Below are 10512 nucleotides of genomic sequence, written 5' to 3'. Positions count from 1 at the left end.
TAATTTTTATGATTGTAGAAAGAAACTAAAGTTAAAGTCACTTGTTACAACACAACCAATCTCGCACAATACTCTGTCATGCATCTAGACACGTCTTGGTGATCAAATCATCTTGTCTGTTTTTTTATCTGCTTTTAGTTCTCCAAGATTTGCTAAAGTGAAGTATATTCCGTTTAAATCACATACTAATGTACAAAATTTCTATGGATGATTTAATTTCATAGTATTGTCTATCTCTAGAATAGAATTAGCAAGGGAGTCCTATTTGTTTATTATTGTATGATTGGTAAGTCAGAAATACGGATTAAAATGATTTAACCATTGAATGAAAGATGTTAAAACTGTAATATGTATTAGTATTAGTTCGTTTGTGGAGATTACGGGTGAACAAATATGTTTGTGTAAGCCGCTTTTTTGGAGATTGTGGGTACACAGAGATGTTTGTGTAAGAAGCCAACAAGCAGATTGCAGGAGCACATAGATGTTTTTGTTAGCCACTGATTGCAGGGCTATAGAGATGTTTGTATCAGTCGCCAATGAAAAATTGAGGAGGTACAGAAATAGACTGTTGCACTAGCCGCCTTGAGAAATACATATATGCTCATAAAGAAATGTTGGGGAGTAAATATTATCTATGTATTATCAGTTCATTGATTGTGTTAGTACTTAGTATGCATTAGAAGCATTGGTTGTTTCGTGAGGTGAAATAGGTATTGTGTTTGTTTCATGTTAGAATTAAACTCTAATGGTCAGAGTTCTGTTTACTGAGTCAATGGTTAGCGTTTCTAGAATCCCCAATTTCATAAGTGACTCCATATTACTGATTACTTCTCTTTGTTCCTCTTGCAGATGAGTATGATAAGTAGTTGGATATCTGAACGGTTTGGTGTCTTGTGATATTTTTTCATTTTATTTTGGTTTTAGTTAACTTTTTGATACTAATGTATTAGATTTTAAAATGATAAATTTTTTTTATTCCACTTTTATTTTATCAAATCTTTTAATATTTTATTCAGTGTTTATTAATTCGGTGTAAATCGAAATTTTATTGTAAGTAGGACGCCGTTCTCCAGGGAGGATGAGATATGTATTACATTTTGATACGAGAGCAGGTTTTATCCTGCCCTGACCCAAGACAGAGATTTAGGGACTTGTTCTCTGTATTTTTCAGCGTTGTTTTTGGCGGCTTAGAAAATTTCAAAATAAGAGTGACACCCTTATGCCGAGTATTATCTGCTTAGTCATTAGTGTTTCTGCTTTATTCTTACAGGAGAAGACCAAATTTCTATTTATTTTGTAGTGGTTTAAGCTTATAGTTCAATCAATCTAGTCAATCATTTCTAGGTTCGTTCTAATGTGTATGTTGTTGTTTTGCAGGAAAGTAAAGACGCAAGAATATAGAGTTCCCAAGAGCTGTTAACGAAGCTCTTGGTACATCTCTTGGGTAACAAGGAAACAGGTATACGCACAACCAGACGCTCACCAAACTCACACCTCTCGCAAGCTCACGTCACTCACCAGAATAGAGATCTATAGAGAATACAAGACGAACGATGAAGATGATCTCTCACCCTTTCCCAGTCGCTCTCTCACTTGCTTAGATAAGCTATCTCTCCTCTCTATCTTTTGTGCGTAATACCCTTAGCTTTGTTTCCTCTACCCTTATATGCTCAGATACCGTCTTGATTCACTCTGCAACTTGCAGTGCCAGCTCACAGGATCTCGTAACGGCTTGCACGTGATCTTGTCTACCGCTTGCACAAGTTACAGCTTCAAACGCAGAGCATATTCCTTTTGGGCTTCATCAAGTAACAACACTTCCTCTGGGCCTCCACAGTCACTTCTGTCTCGGCCCGATCCTCATTACTCAAACCCAACATCAGATATAGTAAACCAGATACGACAAATCTCCACCTTGGTTTTCTATTTCTGACCAAACCAAAAATTAACCTTTCCGGTTCCCTTCTCTCTCCTCGAAACACTTTACCATGTCTGAAGAGATAACCCTAGATCGTAAACTTGATCTAGCTTCTGTCGCTGAGAACCCTCAGTCGACTTCTTCCTTCCTCAAACTTCTTCACCGGCACTGATTTCGTTAGAATATCTGCCGGATTCTCCGAAGTTCCTATCTTCGTGACTACCACCGAACCGTTTGCGACGACATCTCGAATAAAATGAAGTCTCACATCGATGTGCTTCGTTCGCTCGTGAAACACACTGTTTCGAGCAAGACACAAAGCACTCTGCGAATCACAGAAGATCTCCACCTTCTTCTGTTCAAACCCAAACTCTGAGGTAATTCCCTTAAGCCACAAACCTTCTTTTGTAGCTTCAGCTAACGCCATATACTCGGCTTCTGTTGTAGACAGAGCCACAATATGCTGAAGACCAGAACGCCAGCTGACAGTGTTACCTCCGACTTGGAAGACATATCCCGTAATCGATCTCCTTCGATCCAGGTCAGACGCGTAGTCACTATCGCAGTAACCTTTCACTTCAAATACATCTTCTTTCTTGAAAGTTAACACCATATCTTTTGTGCCATTTATATATCTCATCAGCCATTTAACCGCATCCCAGTGTTCTTGGTCAGGTGAACTCATGAAGCGACTCACGAGCCCTACACCATATGCAATATCTGGACGAGTCCCAATCATGGAGTACATGAGACTCCCCACGGCACTAGAATAAGGTACTCTTTCCATAACCTCCTGTAGCTCAGACCTTAGCTCCTTCTTAGTACTCGATAACTTGAAATGAGTTCCCATAGGAGTAGAAACCGGTTTAGACTCTTCCATCATGAAATTTCGGAGAACCTTGCATAGATAGTTGCCTTGTGACAAAGTTAGAATCCCCTGATCTCTGTCTCTCACAATATCCATACCAAGTATGCGCTTAGCCGGACCTAGATCCTTCATTTCGAATTCACTGCTCAATAAATCCTTAAGCTTCTGCACTTCCTTCATATCTTTTGCTGCAACTAGCATATCGTCAACATATAGGAGCAAATAGATCACCATATCAACACCATAGGATTTAAAATAGGCGCACGTGTCATACACACTCCTTGTAAACTCTTGAGACTTCATGAATTCATCAAACCTTCTATTCCATTGCCTTGGAGATTGCTTTAACCCATAGAGCGATTTCTTTAACAAACAAACTTTGTTTCCCTTCTTATAACCTTCTGGCTGTTCCATCAGAATTCTCTCCTCTAGATTACCGTGTAGAAAAGCCGTTTTCACATCCAACTGCTCTAGTTCCCAATCTTGATGAACAACCATAGATAACATAAGTCTTATTGTCACATGCTTCACCACAGGTGAAAACACCTCATTGTAGTCAATACCCTCCACTTGAGAATACCCCTTTGCTACAACTCTTCCTTTAAAACGTGGACCTTCTCCACCAGGAACTCCTGGTTTTATTTTATAAATCCATTTGCACCCAATAGTTCTCTCACTTTCTGGTCGATCAATTAAATCCCACGTGTGATTCTTCTCTAAAGAATTCATCTCATCATCTGAAGCTGCTTTCCATTTCTTTCCATTTTTACCACGAATAGCTTCTCCATAAGTCAATGGTTCCTCTTCTTCCATCATTTCTGACATAACTAGAGCATAGGCAGCAACATCTCCGTCATCATACCTGCTCGGAGGTTTGATTGTCCTTCTCTGCCTGTCTCTTGCTAGTACATAGGTATCCAGACTATCAGTCTGTTCTTCACTCTGCTCTGAAGTTTCTTCTTCTACATCTGCCGACGAAACTCCACCTGAAGATGAAGACTTTGGATGTTCTTTAGCTATAGAATCTGTAGGAAGTATAAATGAGACTCGCTTCTTCATTTTCTCATGTGATGTTGTAGCCTTAGAACCCGTATCAATGTCTTTATACATAACTCCTTCATAGAATGACACGTTCCGGCTTACAACAATCTTTTTATCTTCCAAACTCCAGATTCTGTAACCTTTAACTCCCTGTGGATATCCCACAAACACCCCTTTCTTTGCTCTTGGCTTTAGCTTTCCCTGATCAACATGATAGTAAGTCAGACACCCAAACCTTCTCATGTGATCATACTCAGGAGTTCTCCCTGTCCAAACTTCTTCTGGAACTTTTAAGCCTAGAGGAATAGAAGGAGTGCGGTTTATCATATAAACAACCGTGGACGATGCTTCTGCCCAGAACGATTCACTTAATCCAGTTTCACTTAACAAGCTTCGAACTTTCTCAAGAATCGTTCTGTTTAGCCTTTCAGCCACCCCGTTTTGCTGGGGTGTATAAGGACAGGTCTTATGCCTTAGAATCCCTTTTCCTTTACAAAACTCATCAAAGGTCTTGTTACAATATTCCAAGCCATTGTCAGTCCTCAGAGCTTTAAGACGTTTTCCACTTTGATTTTCCACTAGAGCCACCCATTCTTCAAACTTCGAAAATGCTTCATCTTTTGTCTTCAGAAAATAAACCCATACTTTTCTTGAGAAATCATCAACGAATGAGATGTAATACCGACTCTTAGATAAGCTTGGCGTCACGTTAGGAGAACCCCATTAATCAGAATGCACGTAAGCAAGCTGTTCCACTGAATCATGTTTCCCCTTCTTAAAAGATAACCTGTGAAATTTACCAAGAACACAATGCTCACAATCCTGTTTATCCACGACCTCAATATCCTTCAGAAAACCATATTTAACCAAGCACTGTAAGCCCTTCACACTCATATGTCCAAGACGACTGTGCCACAAAGATGTCTGATCCAAATCACTTTCTGCAGAATTTATCTCTTCAGATACAGGAATCCCATCAAGAAAATACAAAGTATCTTGATAATCTGCAGCTAGAACTTCATTACTTCCCCTGTAGACATTTAGTCTAAAATCCTTTGACTGAAACCAACATCCAAGTGACTCTAGCTGACCAAGTGAAATCAGATTTCTTCTTGCAGTAGCTGAGTATCTTACTTCTGTTAATATAACGACAACCTTATTGTGATTTAGGATTTTAATCTTTCCAATAGCTGTAACCTCACAATAGGTGTCGTTTCCCATTAAGATCTTGCCACCATCTATCTCTCTCACATCAAACATAAGATCCTTTTGAAACGTCATGTGATAAGAGCATCCCGAATCCAATACCCATCCTTCTCGACTCGCTTGTTGAGATGCAGTCAACATGACTGGTTCATCATGTTGTGCTTTTCCAATGCTCGCCTCAGCCTTCATCGAGTTATGGTGTTGGTTTCTCTTGGGGCAATCCTTCTTAAAGTGACCCTCAGCTCCACATACCCAGCACGTTCGTTTACCCTTTGTTCGAGACTTACTCCTACTTCCTTGTTTCCCTTTTGGAGGTGAGCTCTTCTTCTCAGTTCTTCCACGATTCTGAACATACAAACTTTCACTTCCAGTAGATGATGACTCTTGAGCGCCTTTAGCCTTCATATCCAACTCAATAGAGTAAGCTGCTCGAGTAATATCTTTCAATGAAATTGTATCTTGATCACGACCATACTTCAACGTGTGAACCAACGGTTCAAACCGTCGTGGGAGACTGTTTAGGAGAATGACCGCTTGATCTTCCTCACTTAGCTCAACATCCAAACTTGCTAAATCTGAAACCAGCTTAGTAAACACATCCAGATTCTTGTCCAAGTTCTTCTCTTCTTCCATCTTGAAACTGTAAAACCTCTGCTTTAGGTAGAAACGGTTAGGTAGAGACTTGATTTGGTAAGTTGACTCTAGAGCAGTCCACATCTCTAAAGCCGTTTTAGACTTGATAACTTTCCTCAACACCATATCACTCAGACTCATACTCAACAGATTTCTTACCCTTCTATCCTTTTCAAGCCACTTAGGATCCACAGAAGAACCTTTAGAATCGGAATCACCACCAGCAACACTCTTTCCTTTGAGATCTTCCTCCACAGGTTGTAGAACAGAATCTAAACCCAGGATCTCAAACTGCGCCAATATCTTGTGTTTCCACAAAGAAAAATCACCTTCCCCATCGAACTTATCCACCTCGAACCTTCCTTTAGTAGGCTCCATAACTGTAACCGCAAGCTTGATCAGAACCTGTGATCACGAAGAAATAGAAAACCCACAGAGCCAGAAAAACAAACCGAGATAACAAGACCACCAGAAAACCAGAATACCAGATAACCAGATAGACGCACCAGAAAAACCACAGATTTTTCAGATCTGAAACTAGTGATTCTATCAAAGATCAGATCAGTAAGAGATTTCTTAAACTGATCAGATCTATGATCGATAACCTGAATCACCACAGATCTGAAACTCCCTTGAGCCGAAACCTGGCTCTGATACCACTTGTAGTGGTTTAAGCTTATAGTTCAATCAATCTAGTCAATCATTTCTAGGTTCGTTCTAATGTGTATGTTGTTGTTTTGCAGGAAAGTAAAGACGCAAGAATATAGAGTTCCCAAGAGCTGTTAACGAAGCTCTTGGTACATCTCTTGGGTAACAAGGAAACAGGTATACGCACAACCAGACGCTCACCAAACTCACACCTCTCGCAAGCTCACATCACTCACCAGAATAGAGATCTATAGAGAATACAAGACGAACGATGAAGATGATCTCTCACCCTTTCCCAGTCGCTCTCTCACTTGCTTAGATAAGCTATCTCTCCTCTCTATCTTTTGTGCGTAATACCCTTAGCTTTGTTTCCTCTACCCTTATATGCTCAGTTACCGTCTTGATTCACTCTGCAACTTGCAGTGCCAGCTCACAGGATCTCGTAACGGCTTGCACGTGATCTTGTCTACCGCTTGCACAAGTTACAGCTTCAAACGCAGAGCATATTCCTTTTGGGCTTCATCAAGTAACAACACTTCCTCTGGGCCTCCACAGTCACTTCTGTCTCGGCCCGATCCTCATTACTCAAACCCAACATCAGATATAGTAAACCAGATACGACATATTTCATTTTCTTTTATTTTCTTTTATCTTGTGTTCTTCTTTCTTTAATAACGGTTGAAATTCTTTTCGGATTCTACCTGAAATTTGGGACGAACCCCCAACTAATTAAGAAAGAATTGTAACTATCCAATTTTTAATTTGGTCCGGTTTGTTTGTTAATTGAACCAAACCTTCTTTATAAACAATCTTAATATATAAAATAGATTTCTCTGGCACCTTAAACAGCCACATCGCCTCTGGAGATGAGGGCATTTTGCGACACGTGTTGCTTCTTAATTGGCCAAGTGAGTGCACGCATCTATATATATGTCACGCGCGTTGCTTGTCTGTCTTTAACAAATTGTATATGTTCGTGTTTTTGTTTTGGGCTTCCAAATGTTGTCGACAATTCAAGCCCATTCCCATGCGAATCCACTACGCCTTTCTTTTTTTAGACACAAACCACTACGCCTTGCTTTTGTCGATCCGTTGCGTTTTGTAGTTTAGGGTTCCTCTGTGTTCTTCTTCTTCCGGCGAATTTTTAACCTCCGAGTTTTCGACGTAGCAAAACACTCCCTCTCCTACCAGTAACGCCTCATAACTTCTCTACCTCAGTCATTTAATTCCAGTTTTCCCTTCATTCTCCCACTCCTCCTTCATTAAGATTTCAATAAGCCTTTTCGTTTGCTCTGAAACGGCCAAAATCCCCACCTATATATATCTCACCTTCTTATCATGCAAACTACAACTCGAACCAAATCCGAAAACATTCGATTTCCAAGCAACCGATTCCGATGGCTAAGAGATCATTAAGAGATATTCATCAGAGTTAGCCAAAGAAACTGCATTTGCACTTGATTCACTCAGCTATCACTAACATGTAATAGTCGTAGCTTTTCCTTCGCTTTCTCTAATTCTGATTACTGTAACAGCTAGAAAATCCTTTGTACTAGCTGTTGTGGAAAAGGATTTGATGGGTACGTATCTGTTTATTTCTTAGTTCATTGACTCCGATAATTTTTAAAATCTTATTCTTTAATTCATGGTTTTGTCTGATCTTTCCTTTGGTTACTGTGAAAAGTGTTTTCGGCTAAATCTGTTATGGAGTTCTTCCTGATTGTGTGCAAGATTTTTTTCAGTTTTGGAGTCTATTTATGCTCCAATCTTCATGGCATGCCGTCCTTCGTATCTAATGGTTTTCATGTGAAGTTTATTTCTTTTGTTGGAGGTTTCTAGAAAAAAAACACAGATACTATGTTATCAACTTCACTAATCGTTGAATAGTTATGAAGATCAGTTATGGATCAGTTTGTCATTTCTTGATTTGTTGGTCTGAAAAAGAAAGATAGTGATGTCACGCTTACACAAGAAAAAGAAAGTGGAAACAGAGCCGTCTAGGAAGATATTCTCATTGAAGGAGCTCCACTCAGCCATACACATCTGTAACTACGACAACAAACTCGGTGAAGGTTGCTTTGGCCGTGTGTATTGGGGTCAGCTCTCCAATCATTCACAAGTATATTCATCTCAACGTTTTTTCTCTTTAACTGAAACTGTTATGTAGAACGTTCTTCTTTAATCTTGTGAGGTGAAACAATCTGCTGGCCTGTTCCGTATTTTGTTGATCATTTGTGTTCTTTCAGGTTGCAGTCAAGAGACTCAAGGCATGGAGTAACAGAGAAGATATATCTGTTGTTGAACTCGAGATTCTTTCCCGTATTCGGAAAAAGAAATTTTTAAGTGTTCGTGGGTACTGTGATGAAGGACAGGAACGTCTTTTTGTCTATGATTACATGCCGAACTTGAGTCATGTCTCAAAGCTTCATGGCCAGTATTCGGGATAGTGGTCTCTAGATTCGATCACTCGGATAAAGATTGCCATAAGATCTGCTCAGGCCCTTGCGTGAGTCTCAAGCTCTAAAACCATTCAAGAATAAGTTTAATTTGTTCTTAGTTTCTGACATTTTTAGTCTTTTGCTCAGATACCTATACCGTCATGCAACGCTGCATATAGTCAAGGGAGATGTCAGAGCTAGAAACGTGTTGCTAGAATTTGAGTGTGAACCTCATGTTATGGACTTTGGAAATGGCAGACTGATGCCAGATGATGACAAAAAATGGAGCTACTAAATCCAGAAGTAACAATGGGTATATCTCGCCAGAATGTGTTGCATCAGAGAAAGAATCAGAAGTCGAAGACGTGTACAGTGTTGGTATCTTATTGCTAGAACTGGTTAGTGGTAAGAGACAAGCTGGGAGGCTAAGCGCAACAACAAAGCATGGTATAACCGTGTGGGTGTATCCGTTCACTTGCCTCGGATGTGATGATTAACATGTACTGAATATTGTACTAGGAAATTAATAAACCTTTGCTCTCATGGTTTTTCCTTCAAAAAAAAGAGCCATGTGAGCTACTCCGTTGTGTCCGCTACTCCGCTGTATGCCACGGTCAAATGTCTCAAATATCTTACAGAGTTTATCTTGACAAATAATAAAGTTATACAAATCCAAAATCTTATTTATAATCTTTTTGGCATTAAGTATTCACGTGTATACAATATCAACATTTTCCTACCTCACCCATCACAAAGCATCAACAAATGAATTCAAATCATCCACTATTAATAATTGACAAACTTCTTCAAATTTCCAAAGGCGATGTCATTACCCATCCTGGCCAATCAAGAAGATTTAAAATTATTGATGACAAAAAAAAGAAGATTTAAAATTATTGTGATATACATAAAATAATTTATTAATACATGTACAAGATCACTTCATGTGTTCTCTTTGTTATTTAATTTTGTACACTTTGAACTTATCGAAATTTTGAATAAAAGTCGCAATATAAAAATAAAATCTTCAAATAGATCAAACTTTCTGGTATATAATTAATAAAAATTGTAATATAATAATAAAATCTTCAAACTGAGTGGAACATCTCCATCTCAACTCCATAATTTATTCCAAAAATGAAATGCAAAATAAAGTATGAATCAAAGAATAAAAAGTTACTCCATTTTATTGTCACTAACCATTATCAATAGATCAAAAAACAATTGAAATCATTAAAGAATAAAATATACGAACCCGGAGCTACGCGCCGGAATACCACTAGTGTTATATATTTGTTTTTATATATCTCCGCTTTCCCATTACAAATTAAAACAATGTGTACCTAGCTGCCGCCATCATCCTCTTCTGATCACCACTTTCTGTTTGATCTCTTCCTTAATCTCTCATGCCTTCTTCTCTTCCCCTATGGCCCTTCCATGTTAGCCTTGTCTTTTTTCTTTGTGTGGTTTATGACAAAAGTTTGTGTTGTTGATGATAGAACATGGTTGTGCATGTGGTACAAAGAAGAAGACTGATCGGTGTATTACCAATTGTGTCTGGCGGAACAAAAAAGGCATCATATATGTTGTTAGTTATGTCGGAAGGATTACTGTTTTGCTAGAGCAGGAACAAAGCAAAGAGGATGAACAAGACATTCCTTGAACCCAAGAGGATTGAAAAGATGTTAATAGTCAAATGTAGCTCACTTCATGAGATCAAGGAAGATACACCATAAGAAGGATGTGACTTTGTTAGAGTT

At 38.9% G+C, this 10512-nt stretch overlaps 1 pseudogene; it reads left to right on the top strand.

Annotated features, from left to right (window-relative positions):
* The first annotated feature begins 7350 nt into the window (after positions 1 to 7350).
* LOC130502324 (PTI1-like tyrosine-protein kinase At3g15890) lies at positions 7351 to 9435 on the top strand (annotated as a pseudogene).
* Positions 9436 to 10512: the final 1077 nt, after the last annotated feature.

This window comes from Raphanus sativus, chromosome 2 (genome assembly GCF_000801105.2).
Source record: "Raphanus sativus cultivar WK10039 chromosome 2, ASM80110v3, whole genome shotgun sequence".
Taxonomy (NCBI): Eukaryota; Viridiplantae; Streptophyta; class Magnoliopsida; order Brassicales; family Brassicaceae; genus Raphanus; species Raphanus sativus.
This window is presented reverse-complemented; position numbering and strand designations above follow the sequence as displayed.